Below are 14,197 nucleotides of genomic sequence, written 5' to 3' on the forward strand. Positions count from 1 at the left end.
AAAAAAAAAAAAAAAAAAAAAAAAAAAAAAAAGAAGCAAACACATCCAGGAGGAAATAATGAAACACTAAGGGCTGAAACCAACAGATTAGAAACAAAGAGAAAAATATAAAGAATCAACAAAACCAAGAGCTTCTTCTTTTAGAAAATTAACAAGATAGATAAACCCTTAACAAACTAAGTAAAAGGCAGAGAGACAATATCCAAATTAACAATATCAGAAATGAAAGGGGGACCTAAGACACTGAAGGAATCTAAATAATCATTAGGTCTTCCTTCAAAAGCCTGTACTCAACAACACTGGAAAATCAAATGAAATGGACGAATTTATGGATAGATTCCACTTACCAAAGTTTATCAAGATCAGGTAAACAATCTAAATAGGACTACACCCCCTAAGGAAATAGGAGAGCCCAGGGCCAGACAGTTTTAGTACAGAACTCTACCAGACTTTCAAAGAAGAGCTAATAATATTCCTCAAACTATTCCACAAAGTAGAAAAAGGAACTTTGACAAACTCATTCTATGAGGTCACAGTCAGCCGGGTACCTAACCCACACAAAGACTAAACAAACAAAAAGAATTTCAGACCAATTTTCCTTATGATCATCGATGCAAAAATATTCAGTAAAATTCTCACAAAGCAAATCCAAGAACACATCAAAAACATTATCCAAAAAAAGAGAAAAAAAACCCATTATCCAACATGATCAAGTAGGATTCATTCTAGGAATGCAGGGGTGGTTCAATAAACAAAAATCCATCAACAAAATCCATCATACGAACAATTGAAAGAAAAAAATCCCATGATCCTCTCTCATTTGATGCTAAAAAAATGCCTTTGACAAAAAACCAACACCCTTCCTGTTAAAAATATTAGAGAGATCGGGAATAAAAGGCACATGCCTAAACTCAATAAAAGCATTACATAGCAAGCCAATGCCAAAATCCAAATTAAAGGAAGAGAAACTTAAAGCCATTCCACTAAAATGTCCAAGAAATACTTAGTTTCACAGTCCTTAGTCATCAGGCTAATGCAAATCAAAGTGACACTCAGAGTCCACCTTACACCCATCAGAATGGCAAAGATCAAAGACTCAAGCAACAACATAAGATGTCCGGGATCTGGAGCAAGGGGACCAATCTTCTGCTGCTGGCGGGAGTGTCTCTCTGTACAACCACTATGGAAGTCAAGTAGGCAGATTCTCAGAAAATTGGGAATAGTTCTACCTCAAGACCCAGCCATACCACTCCTGGGGATAGACCCAAAAGATGTTCCACCACAAGGACACTTGCTCAACTGTGGTCATAGCAGCTTTATTCATAACAGGCAGAAACTGGAAACAACCCAGATGTCCCACAACAGATGAATAGATAAAGAAAATATGTTTCATCTACACAATGGAATACTACTCAGCTATTAAAACAAGGACTCCATGAAATTTGCACATAGAAAACATCATCCAGAGAGAAGTAAACCAAACCCAAAAGGTCATGCATGGTATGCACTCACTGACAAGTGGATATTAGTCATAAAGTACAGGATACCCATGCTACATCCGATAGCTCTAAGGAAGCTAAATAACAAGGAAGGTCCAAGGGAGAATGCTTGAATCTCACTCAGAAGGGGAAGTAAAATAGCCATTTGAGGTAGATGGAGAGAGCTGGGTGAGGGACGGGATGGGAAGTGGGACAGGTGTAGGGGTGAGAGGGCCAGGAGAGTGAAGTGAAATGGGTGGCAGGCAGGAGAGGAGCATCACTGGGATGCGGCAGGCAGGAGAGGAGCATCACTGGGATGCGGCAGGCAGGAGAGGAGCATCACTGGGATGCGGNGGCAGGAGAGGAGCATCACTGGGATGCGGCAGGCAGGAGAGGAGCATCACTGGGATGCGGCAGGCAGGAGAGGAGCATCACTGGGATGCGGCAGGTGAGATCCGGGATAGGACAGGTGTCAGGGAATCTGTGAGGGTAACTCTAGCTGAGACTCCTAGCAGTGCAGGAAGTGGCCACCTCCTGTAGCCAGCGAGATCCCCAGTACAGGGATAAGAACATCAACCTATCCACAAAACATTCCATCCAAAATCTGTCCTGCCTACAAGAACTGCAGGGACAAGGATGGAGCAGAGACTGAGGGAATGCCCAACCAATGACTGGCCCAACTTCAGATCCATCCCACGAGCAAGAATGGATCCCTGACACTATTAGTGATATTCTGTTTTGCTTGAGAGTGGGAGGCTAGCATAACTGTTCTCTGAGAAGCGCCACCCACCTAGCAGCTGACTGAAACAAAAGCAGAGAACCACAGTCAAATATTAGACAGAGCTTGAGGAGTCTTGTGGAACGGTGGGGGAAGGATAGAGGGATCCAGATTGGATAAGGAATATACAAGAAGACCAAGAGTCAACTAACTTGAACCCTTGGGGACTCCCAGAGACTGAACTATCAAATAAAGAATATATATGGACTTGACCTAGTCCCCCAACTCCAACACACACATATGTAGCAAAAAAGCAGTTTGGTCTTCATGGGAGTCCCCCAATGACTAAAGTAGGGGCTGTCCTTGAATTTGTTGCCTGCCTATGGATACTGTTCCCCTAGCTGGGCTGCCTTGTCTGGCTTCAGTGCGAGTGTACGTCTAGTCCTGCAGTAACCTGATGGGAGAGTGTGGATTGTTACACAGGCGGGTCGTATAATGGCTATTCTCGGTTGTCAACTTGAATTACATCTGGGATGAACTACAGTCCAGCATTGGAGGGCTCCCCTGTGATACAGATTTTGAGGCTGGAAGATACAAGTTTCTGACCCGGATCTTGGCTTGGAGATCTTGAGGCACTGTGGCCACGAAAAGTTTAGACTCAGTCAAGGTAGTACACATCTTTAATCCCAGGAGACTGTGGCAAGAAGATCTCTGAGTTCAAGGTCAGTTTGGGACCATCAAGTCCCAGATCCAGGTATGGTGGTACACACCTTTAATCAGGGCCACACCTTCTGTTGGAGGCCTACATAAAGACATTAGAAGAATGAAAATCACTCTTTTGCCTGTTTGTATTTACTTGCTAGCACATATGTTGAAACCTACTTCTACAGAAGACAATCCGAAGCAACTAGGCTTGTGGGACTGAGCAACTACTAGAGTCTTGGACCTCCCATTGTTGGGTTAATTGGATTACAGACTGTAAATCATCACAATAAATTACCTCAATATTGAGAGACATTCCATAAGTTCTGTGACTATAGAGAGCCCTGACTAATACAGGTTTCCTTCTTCTCAGAGGAGAAGGGGAAGGGGCATGGGTAAGAGACTATATGAGAGGAGTACTAGGAGGAGGGGAGCAGCAATCAGGTTGTAAAATGAATAAACAAATTAATAGAGAAAAAAAGAGAACTGTGTACTTGGACTCACTGACAGAAACATTGTAACTTAAATGCAGAAAATGCCAACCTGTGTTTCTCAAGTTTATTCCTTTGTTATTTTTTGACTTCCATCGAAATCTGTCCAAATAACATTTGTGTCTTAGTCAGGGTTTCTATTCCTGAACAAACACCATGACCAAGAAGCAGTTGGGGAGGAAAGGGTTTATTCAGCTTACATTTCCACACTGCTCATCACCAAAGGAAGTCAGGACTGGAACTCAAGCAGGTCAGGAAGCAGGAGCTGATGCAGAGGACATGGAGGGATGCTTTTTTTTTTTTTTTTTTTTTAAATCTGTTGTAATGTCTCCCTGTTCATTTCTGGTCCTGATCATTTGGGTTATGTTTCTTTTGGTTGGGGGCGGTGTCTAGTGTCCCATAGTCTTGTTTATCTTCTCAATGAATCTCCTATAAATTTGTTGATCTTTGAATATTTTTTCTTTGTCTTCATTTTGATAGTTTCTCTTCTGGGTTTTTTTTAAATTCTTGCCATTCATATGATTTGGATTAAGATTTTTCTTTCTTTCTTTTTTCTTTTTAAGATTCATTTATTTTATATATGTGAGTGTGCTGTAGCTGTCTTCAGACACAGCAGAAGAGGGCATTGGATCCCATTACAGATGTCTGTGAGCCATCATGTGGTTGATGGAAACTGAACTCAGGACCTCTGGAAGGACAGTCAGTGCTCTTAATCGCTGAGCCATCTCTCCAGCCCAAGATTTTTCTTGCTTTTACCAATTTTTAAAAATTGTATCATTTGATCGTTTCTCATAGTTTCATGTAGGTAATTGGAGCTATAATCTTCCCCTATAGGATTGCCTTCAACAGGTTCCAGAGGTTTAGCTTTCTTGTGATTTCATTTTCATTCCTATGTATGTTTTACATATACATAAAATTAATGAAGAAATCAATAGCTTAAATGGACTAAAAAATGGGGAGATTGAAAATTTAATAAACAGTCTTTGAGCTAAAAAACATTCCATGCCCAGATGGATTGGCAGCACAATTCTCTGAGGCATTCAAAGATCTACAACTAATCTTTCAACTCTTAAAAAATATATATAGGAACAAGAGTCTTATCCACGAAGTACCTCTATGAAGCTAGTACCACTCTAATAACAACATCACATAGGGATATGACAACAACAACAACAAAAAGAAAGGATCTCGCAGAGGGGGATTTGTGCGCTGCCTGGACTCCTGGACTCCTGCCCAGCTGTGAGCATGAGCAGTCAGTCACAAGGCAATCTGGCTCTTTTAATGTCTTGTGGTTGCAGCACTCTATTTTAGCCTGTGAGTAGAGCCTTTCACAGAAATGTTCATCAAATTTCTGTAAGGGCCCATGACTCATCGAAGAATAAGACCCCACACTCAAATAGTATACAAAAGCAAAGAACATTTTATTTAGCAGAAGTTCAAGATGCCAGGTTGCCAAAATGGAGACACCCAGGTGAGCTAGCAGTCCGGATTTAAACAGATCAGGGGAATTCCAGGGATGGGTATGTGACCTTTAGCTTGATTGGTTGCCTCAGTTACTAGGGGTGACTTTTGGAGGGGCTAACACTCTGGGGACTTTCCAGAACCATGGCTGGGGCGAGAGGGAGGGGCTGGAAGCTGTTGCTGACTTGCTGCTACTCTTGCCTCAGGCCAGGTTAGGGCAGCTTCTGACGAGGGACAGTTTTGGATTGACTGCCTGTGGCTGGTGGCTTTTCCAGAACTGCCCAGTTCTGGGAAACAAAAATTTAAGTGTGTCTCCTGAACTGCCAGTTTGAGGCCTGTCTCAGTCCTCTCATTTCCTAGTTATTTATGCTAAAACACTGTAATTTTAAAACTCAGATCTATTCATAGAATCTTACTACTGCATAGAAAATTCAAATTGATCTGCTTAACTTTAAACTAAGAAGCAAATTTAGGATTGGGCATTATCTTTTTAAGATGCTTATGTAACCATGTATGATGGTTTGTATATCCTTGGCCCTGGGAGTGACACTATTGGAGGGTGTGGCCCATTTGGATTAGGTGTGACCTTGGAGTAGGTGTGTCACTGTGGTTGTGGGCTTTAGGACCCTCATTCTAGCTGCCTGGAAGCCAATATTCTGCTAGCAGCCTTCAGATGAAGATGTAGAACTCTCAGCTCCTCCTGCACCATGCCTGCCTGGATGCTGCCATGTTCCCACCTTGAAGATAACGGACTGAAGCTCTAAACCTGTAAGCCGGCCCCAATTAAATGTTGTCCTTATAAGATTTGCATTGACTATGGTGTCTGTTCAGAGCAGTAAAACCCAAACTCAGACACCTTGCTTGGTGACCCTGCCTGTCATATAGCATTTCAGGTGCTTAAGACAGAATTGGAAATCAAAGCCAGTCACCACCAGGTGTCCTCCGAGCACAGGCTTTCCTCCTCTGAATCTCCCAAGAGGATGGGCAGAGCTCCTGGGATCACAATGGTATATGTACTGGCTCTTGGTCAACTGTGCACTATAGGATTTCGCTTCACCTTAAGTTTGACATTCCTTATTGATTTTCCAGTCTCTCTGTTGATTCTGTCATCATTCATATTTGAGAATATTTGAACATCAATGGTATCTGCTTTGAACGTCCCTCACTTCGTCTAATCAGAACACTGAGATGATTCCTTCTTGAAAACAAAAGTATCAGAAATATGTTCATAGGACTGTCAAATTACCTCACTGTAATAAAGACGTTACACTGGAAACATGGAGTACTGAGAATTTCCATCTCTTTTTAGAAGCATTTATTCCTGTGCAGTTCATACTTAAGACAAAAGTACAAATCCATCACAGAAAAGACTTCATGCTTCCACAATATACAGTGATTCAAAATTAAGCGATTTCAGAGCAGAGATTATACAAAGTCCCTATTCAATTATTTTTCATGTAGTGTGTTAACCCCGTGATTCAGAATCGCTTCTTCCACTTAGAGTAACTAGAACCAACAAGTAGCACATTCACCTGGACACTTGATTTTCATGTCTGTTTTGATGAGGTCACGACTGGTTTGGGCTCCTTTTGAACGTTGCAGTGAAGGGCATTGTCAGGACCCAGAAGGGCTTAGTGTTTCTGAGCATGGCTAATCTCACAGTGTGTGTGTGTAAGTGTGTACATGTTTGTTTGTGTCTATTACATGCACACCTACCTGAGAGGGAAGTCTTTCATATGAGAGGTGCTGATCCTTGTGGATGTGCAACATTCATTCATAACTCATCTGCAGTCTCCATTACTTTTTTCTTTCTTTCTTTATTTTTTGGTTTTTCGAGACAGGGTTTCTCTGTATAGTCCCGGCTGTCCTGGAACTCACTTTGTAGACCAGGCTGGCCTCGAACTCAGAACTCTGCCTGCCTCTGCCTCCTAAGTGCTGGGATTAAAGGCATGTGCCACCACGCCCAGTTCAGTCTCCATTTCTTTCTAGTGGGATTGTTTAATACAAGAGCAGGAGGAGCTACCCTGGTGTACACACAACCTAAACATGGAGGACCTGAAGAGAGAGACCCATTCAACAGGATATTAGGGACCCAGGCATTCATACGAAAAATTCAATAGGAGCAGATTCTCAGGCAGAATGTTTGTTTAGACCATCCTGACAGTATTAACTTTACTGTGTACTGTCAATTTTTTTTTTGTAATATCTTGACCTTTAAGTTTCTCCCATTGAAACATTCCCCATTAGGCATAATACTTGGGAAATTCTATGATTATAGGCTGAAGAGATTATTCCATACTTGAGAGTAATTAATGTTCTTATAGGATATGAGTTTGTTTTGTAACATGCATATGGTGGCACATAAGCACATATAGCAGTCAGTTCTTTTTTAAGATAACCAGAGGGAGGTGTATATTTAAATACAGAAGCAGATAATGAGCAGTAAAAACAACAATATGAAAGTCCAAACAGCACACAGTTGTCTGCTGGTACTGAAATTAACATTTGAATAATACAAAAACAACCTTTCCACAGTGTACTAAAATTCTATCACAACATTTCTCATTTTTAGGCCAATGAATGGGGTTTTCTCTAACATCAATAAGGCTTATATAAGAAGACCAATTATAGGAACTATCAGATCAGAATTACATTCACAATGTCCAGTCCATTTGTGTTTGGCAATCTTGGAGAAAGTACTTCACCATCTATACTATCTTGATGAGTCCAAATTTTTGTACCTGTATTTCTTTCTATCGTAACCTGCATTGCAACCTAAAATATTTAGACTTTAAAACATTTTCTTAAATCCTGAACAACTTAAGTTTATATGTGAGATTATAACTATCTAATCTTCAAACTCATCAGAGACCTGAGAAGGATAAATATTACCTGAGAAGACAGAAAGTGCAGAGCAAACAGCTTCCAAAACTATAAAAATTTCAGAGACTGAGAGCTGCCTGGAAATTTGCCCTATGTTCCTCTAAAAATTGGGGAATTCATGTTTGGCCTAAAAGCCCAGAATAAATGACAGGCTTTTCTGTGAAGCAGGAGTATTAAAAGCTTGTCTTCCTTTGTCACCTTCCCAATGTCCTATTTGTCCACACTTTGGATGGCATGCTGTGAGAAGTCTAGGCAAGTTTGGCAAGTTTTGCCGCATTTGAATTAAAATTCCAGATGGAAGTTCTTTGGTGCCCATCATTTTCTTGGAAATAGATTGGGAATGCTGTCAGGAACTGATGTGTCTTGCTGTCATGAAAAGCCTTTTACTATGAAAACATCTTAAATGGCATATGCTGTAGGTCTCTGAAATGTTTGAAAACCATATATGTATCTAAGGGATATCTGAGTAGGCAGACATTGCATGTTTCTAGCTATTTATCTGTTGAAACTAGAAAACAGCTATAGGAGGGTAAACAAAGCTTATATTTATTTATAATTAACTAAACTACTACCTAACAAGACTATATGTTTGATGAATGACTAACTTGCTTTTCATAATTATTTAAAACAGTTTGTAGTAGTAGCTTTCAGGAGTTGTAACTTTAGGTTATGTTTTTAAATGAATTGCATATGTATAATACCTAAAACAAGAGTTGAAACAAAGTATGGTATTTTGTAACATAAATAACCTTAAACTTATATCAAATATATAAATTCTATACCAATGTAAGTAATTTGATCTAAGGTACTCCTTAGTTTATTTATTTATTTAATTATTTATTTATTTATTTTGGTACTCCTTAGTTTAAACAGAATCAATGATCTACTCCTTTATTCTTTTATTCATATGCCACCCTGTTTTCTTTTCATCTCCTCTTCCTGATTCCCTCCTACCACTAGATAAAACACAAAGAAGGATAGAAGAAAGAGAAAGAAAAAGAGCCCTGAATCTAAAATCTTTTACTTTTTTTTGTCTGACTAGTATCATTAACAACTTCTGACCAACTCCTCTTAACAGATGACAAACCTTCACCAACCATCAAATAACCAAAAATTACCCACCCCACCTCATGGGAATCGGGGAAGCAACTTAACAGCACACCTGAAAGCTCTAGAACAGAAAGAAGCAAACACATCCAAGAGGAGTAGACAACAGGAAATAGTCAAACTCAGGGTTGAAATCAACCAGGTAGAAACAAAGAGAATGATACAAAGAGTCAACAAAACCAAGAGCTGGTTCTTTAAGAAAACTAACAAGAGAGACAAACCTTTAGCCAAACTAACTAAAAGGCACAGAGACAGTATCCAAATTAACAAAATCAGAAATGAAAAGGAAGACATTACAACAGAAACTGAAGAAATTCAACAAATCATCAGAACCTAATACGAAAGCCTATACTCTACAAAACTGGAAAATCTAGATGAAAGGAATTATTTTCTAGACAGATACCATGTATCAAAGTTAAATCAAGAATAGGTAATCTATGCAAACAGTCCCATAACCCCCAAGGAAATAGTAGTCATTAACAAACTCCAAAACAAACAAACAAACAAACAAATCACGCCCAGGGCCAGATGGTTTTAGTACAGGAATTCTACCAGACCTCAAAGAAGAGCTAATAGCAATATATTGCACAAAATAGAAACAGAAGGAACACTACCTAATTCATTCTATGGAACCACACAAAGATCCAAAAAGAAAGAAAGAAAGAAAGAAAGAAAGAAAGAAAGAAAGAAAGAAAGAAAGAAAGAAAGAAAGCGAACATCATGCCAATTTCACTTATGAATATCAATGCAAAATTCTCCAGAAAACTCTTGGAAACTGAATCCAAGAACACATCAAAATCGTCATTCACCAAGATCAAGAAGACTTCATTCCAGAGATGTAAGGATGGTTCAATATACTCAAATCCATCAATGTAATACATATACAAACAGTCTCAAGGAAAAAGTCACACGAGCATTGCAATAGATGCTGAAAAATTCTTTGACAAAATCTAACAATCCTTCATGTTAAAAGTCATAGAGAGATGAAGAATTCATGGCATGCACCTAAACATAATAAAAGCAATGCACTTTCCCTATCTATTCAATATAGACTTGTTCTAGGTAGAACAAGTAGAAAACAAAAGGAGATCAAGTGGATATACACTGGGAAGGAAGAAGTCAAAGTATCTCTATATGCAGATGATATGATGGTATACATAAGCAACCCCGAGAATTCTACCACAGAAGCAAGTGGTAGTTCTGTATGACAAGAATTTCAAGTCTCTGAATAAACAAACTGAAGAAGCTATCAGGAGATGTAAAGATCTCCCATACTCATGAATAGCAAGGATTGACATGGTGAAAATGACTATCTACAGATTCAACACAATCCCTATCAATTTTCAACACATTGTTTAGAGACCTTGAAAGAGTAATTTTCAATTCCACATGGGAAAACAAAAAACAAAGATAGCCAAAACAATCCCTTGCAATAAAATAACTTCAGAAAGAATCGCCATCCCTGACCTCAAGCTGTACTACAGAGCAACTGTGATTAAAAGTGCATGGTTTTGGTACAGAGACAGGTCGATGAATGCAATGGAATTGAAAACTCAGAAATAAACCCACACACATATAGAGACTTAATTTTTGACAAAGAAGCCAAAACCATGCAATAAAAAAGAAAGCATCTTCAATACATGGTGTTGATCTAGCTGGCTGTCTGCATGTAGAAGAATGAAAACAGATCCATATTTGTCACCTTGCACAAACCTCAAGTTCAAGTGCATCAAGGACCTCAACATAAATCCAGACACACTGAATCTCACAGACAAGAAAGTGGGGAAGATCCTCTTAACTCACTAGTACAGGGGGAATTTCCTGATTAGAATGCCAATGGCTCAGGCTCTAAGATCAACAATTGACAAATGGGGCCTCAGGAAACTGAAAAGCTTCTGTAAGGCAAAGGACAGTGTCAGTAGGATAAATCAGCAACCTACAGATTGGGAAGAAATCTTCACAAACCCTACATCCATTAGAAAGGTAATATCCAAATTATATATATATATATATATATATATATATACATATATATATATATATATATAATATATATCCTCAAGTTAACCTACAAAACTCCAGAAAACCCAATTAAAACAATAGGGTACAGGAGCTCTATTTGCGGGACAGGCTAGTTACCTACTTGTGAACCAGAGAAAAAAGAAAGAGGCACTTATACAAAAAACATACACACTGGATGAAGTGGAAGATGGCTATATCACAACATTTAGAAGGATGGATGAGGAGGCAGAGTGCCCCACCTCGAAACTACTAATTTTTTCTTTGGCCTTTTTATATCTTCTTAGACAGAAGTTCTTTAGAAAATTACCTCGTAGATAAAATGTTAAATAAAAATGGAAGTTACAGAGCAATAACAATGACAAGTTCAGTGTTTCATTCTATAGACTCATTATAAGTTCAAAGCAACAGTTTCACATGGCCTTGCCTTATGATAGAGCACACCTATGGCTTTATTCTTGGATTTGAATGTTTTTCCTTGAACACAAATTTATCTCAAGCCAATTTCTCTTTCCAGTGTAACTATGCAAGCTCATTTGATTTCTTATTATGTAGCATTAACTATCAACATTCTATCAATTCTAACTTTATTACATATTTTTACGAAAACAACTAAAACCATCTCTTGAAACTTTCTTCCTGTGTTTGTTTGAATCAAATCAGAAATTATATAAAAATCATTAATTCATTGAAACAGGTTTAATGTATGGAAGTTTATCTTTTTGTTGATCTGCAAGAAATCTGCTCAGCAGGATAGGCTAATGCCCAGGGAACATTATATTAATTTAATGAGAGGAAAGGCATATCAGCTGCAAGAAGCAATCCTGAGATGAAGTCTCATTGGGATATTGCCTCTAGAGCTCATCCATCAGAGACCATGCAAAACTGGTGGGCCAACATCAGAAAAGTCACCTCCTGACCTTTAGCCAATCCTAGATGTCAGATAGTCTTTAGGAACATCAAAAATCTGTTGAATATGACATTTAAACTGTTTTTTATTCATGTTGACAATGAGAAATGTCAGCTCTGTAGTACGGCAGCAATCCCATACCACTGCAAAGAAGATGATGAACATTGAAGAAATTCCTTATGAAATTTGCTGCAAATGTTGCAAACTGTCACTGGATATGAAACCACCCTTCCCTCAATTGCTGACCATCTGCCCTTCAAGCTGTGGACAAGCAGACCACAAAGAAAGTCAAATGCCAAACAAAATGTCTCTGCCAGGACAAAGTAGAGAAGTCCTTCCTATTTGTTGCTTCAGGGAAAAAGCTGTCAGATATTACAAGTGGGAAGCAGGTGCAGCTGCATGGGCCAAGATGGCACCCTGGCTCCTTGCCAAGCCCCATGATCCCTGCTTGGTTACCAAGAACCTGAGCCTGTGCACTTGTCTGACACAGAGTATCATAAAGCACGATTATGAGTCACTGGTCTACGCGCCCTGACTGCATGCATGGCTCGTGTTCACAGCGTGCTGAATGCTGATTGGATACAGGAGAGGGGGGAGAGAGGACAGTCGGACAAAAACTGGATGATCCCTGAGATAAAGGCGGAAGCTGCTTGAAACCTACCTTGGCGTACATGACGTTCTTTCTCTGCTGGTTGGAGTTCTGGGTTACGGCAATTATAGGTCAGAATATTGAAAAGATAAATATGCCAATATTGCAGAAGAATCTTGGGTGACTGACAGGCCACCAGAAGTCCCTAATATTTCTATAGTTTTGTAAGCTGCTTGATCTGTACTTCCTATTTATTCAGGAAATATTTATCTCTCTGATGGGGCAGAAGACTAAATAGCTATAGTATTACAGTTAAGATTTAGTTGTTTACAAAAGCTTCGGGCCATCCAGACTGGTGACTGCCATGGAGTTTGGCTTAGCGCAGCCCTGGGCCCTGGTTCTAAGAAGCCGGAGGGGTCAGGTCAAGTGGGAGACCCCAAACGCTGTCCTCTTAAAGCGCCGGGCGGGTCAGAGGCAGGTGCTGCTCACAAGCCGAGGCATGGCCCTGGCAGCTCCTCCGACTCCAATCGCAGTAGCAGGTATGCCGCTGGCTGCAAGAAGCATGAACGCTCCTCAGACAAGGCCAAGAAACCCAAAGTGAAGAAGGAGAAGAAGCCACCCTCCCACTGACTTATTAAACTTGCAGCCCTTTCCGCTAAAAAAATAAAAATAAAAAAAAATAAAAATTTAGTTGTTTAGGATTTAAGAAAATACTTCATGGTTTAAAAAGTGTTTTCACAATGGTTTTGATTTTCTAAAAGTAGAATTTCTCCAGGTCTCTACAGTTCAAGTCCCCCTACCCCTGCTTGCTTCCCTGGGGACTCTCTGAGCTCTGTGAAGTCCCGTGTGTTTCAGCTTTCTTCCTTCCCCTCCCGCTCTTTCCACCCTTTTTTCTCTTTCTTTGGGACAGGAAGTAAAAAAAAAAAAAAAAAGTGTTTTCAATTAATAAATGCAAGTTATGATAGGAAGTGATTTAGGTACAGAACTTTGGGCTCAGGAAGATAGGACAGTACAATACTTCCTCCAAGATTAACAAATAGGAATGAACTGGACAGTGTGAATGTTATTCTTACCACACACTATGTTGTTTATTGATGTTAGCAGAAGAGTCTTTTATTTAGACAAAAAGTGGGAATGTTGCAGAATATTTTATCACATTTTGAGCTCCAAGATAGTGAACTGGAAAAAACTTGTGTGGTTCAGCCTTGGCACAAACTTTAATTCAAGAGCCAAATAAATTTAACCCTTGGTAAAGAGGCAGAGCCAGCAAGCAGCTGACAGGGAGTTAACATAAGTAAACAGAAAGGAAGGGCATTGAAGAGTAGTGTATTTAAGACAGCACATAGAAGAAGAAAAGACCTTTTTCCACCTGGAACATCACTGAGATAGGAAGGTCAGTTGCCTCTTTGAGCTAGCAGGCTTCACCAAGGTATCTGGCTCCAGAGTTCTAATTTGTAAAATTCAACTGCTGGAATCTTTGTTTTTAAAACAACAGACTGTTTTCACCACTAGGCATATACTGAGTATAGAACTCAAAGCTCACCTCCACACCAGTGACACACATCCTGCAAGAAGGCCACACATCCTAGTAGTGCCACTCTTTATGGGACAACCACAGAGAAGGGGGGTAAATGGAGGACAATAATGGGAAAAGTGAGAAAGTACAGGATTCATATGCATTAAATGTCACATTGAAACTTGCATTTGGCAAGAAGACTTAGTAAGTTTTCTCATGGCCATGATAAAACATCCACACAAGAGCAAGTTAAAGGGTTTAATTTGCATCATAGTTCAAGGTCATCATCTACCGTGGTATCTTACTCAGTGTTCTATTCCTAT

The 14,197-nt window shown here is 39.6% G+C and overlaps 1 pseudogene; it reads left to right on the plus strand.

The window, feature by feature from the left end:
- Positions 1 to 1,794: 1,794 nt before the first annotated feature.
- Positions 1,795 to 12,988, plus strand: LOC110329239 (annotated as a pseudogene).
- Positions 12,989 to 14,197: the final 1,209 nt, after the last annotated feature.

This window comes from Mus pahari, chromosome 11 (genome assembly GCF_900095145.1).
Source record: "Mus pahari chromosome 11, PAHARI_EIJ_v1.1, whole genome shotgun sequence".
Taxonomy (NCBI): Eukaryota; Metazoa; Chordata; class Mammalia; order Rodentia; family Muridae; genus Mus; species Mus pahari.